The sequence below is a fragment of the Octodon degus genome, unplaced genomic scaffold, assembly GCF_000260255.1.
Source record: "Octodon degus isolate 3935 unplaced genomic scaffold, OctDeg1.0 scaffold00083, whole genome shotgun sequence".
NCBI classification, from domain to species: domain Eukaryota; kingdom Metazoa; phylum Chordata; class Mammalia; order Rodentia; family Octodontidae; genus Octodon; species Octodon degus.
In genome coordinates, this window is record NW_004524659.1 from 10403774 (window position 1) to 10404989 (window position 1216).

Genomic DNA, 1216 nt, shown 5'->3' on the forward strand with positions numbered 1-1216 from the left:
AACTCACAGCAACCTGAGCCTGACTGCTTTGTTGAAGCAGCCACTTAAAGAACTGAGCTAAGGGGCAGGCCCCCAAGCAGGTACTTTAGTTTGCTGAGTTATCTGGCCAGCCCTTGATTCCTGGTTAATACATGTCAGGTGTAGTGGCAAATGCCTGTAATCCCAGCTACTTGGGAAACTGAAGCAGGAGGATTCCAAATTTGAGGCCAACCTTGGCAATTTATTTATTTGGTACCAGGAATCAAACTCAGGACCTTGTGCTTGCCAGACAGGCACTTGTGTAGCTAAGCTATGTCCCTGTTTGTTCTTTTTTTTTTTTTGTACCAGGGATTGAACTCAGGACCCTGGGCTTGCAAGGCAAGCACTTACTCAACTGTACTATCTCCCCAGCTCTCTATGTCCCTGTTTGGCCTGGGCAATTTAGTAAGACTTTGTCTCAAGTTTTTGAAAAGGAATGTGGATGTATCTCAGTGATAAAATGAGTGCCTAGTATGCGCAAGGCCCTGGGTTCAATCCTCTGTACTGTGTGAGAGACAGAAACATAGACAGAGACACAGAGAGACAGAGAAAGAGAGTGAGCACAATGATGGTGTATGCTTATAATTAATCATGGCCAGCACTCCAGGAGGTCGACAGGAGGATTACAAATTCCAACCCTGCAGTCCAAAAAAAAAAGCAATTGGTACATGCCTCTAATGGCTGCACTTGGGAGGCTGAAGCAGGAGGATTGCCATGAGTTTGAGGCCAGCCTGGGCTACATAGTGAGTTCAAGGCCAGCCTGAACTACAGAGCAAAAGCCTGCCTCAAAAAAACCCAAAACAAAACAATAAAATTTAAAAAGTTGAAAAAATGTTCAGACAGACTGGAATTTCAGTAAGCTTTCACAAACAGGAGAGTCTCTGCTTGGAGGTGTGACTTTCAAAGTAACACTTAAGATAAACATTACTTCTGAACTTCTTTAAATTATTCATAAAATTAAATATAAATGAATGAGTGATTATAATCCTCCACTAGCATATATGCAAATGTATGAGTAAAGTATGTAATTAGGCCTATACATGTAAAATAAAGTTTACCAGAACGTTTGCTGGATGATAGAGTAGACTGTGTCACACAGGGCTGGTGAGATGGCTCAGTGGTCTAAAGCACCTACTTAGAACAAGCTAAGCTAAGAAAAGCACAGGGACCGCGGTTCAATCCCCCAGCACCACATGCC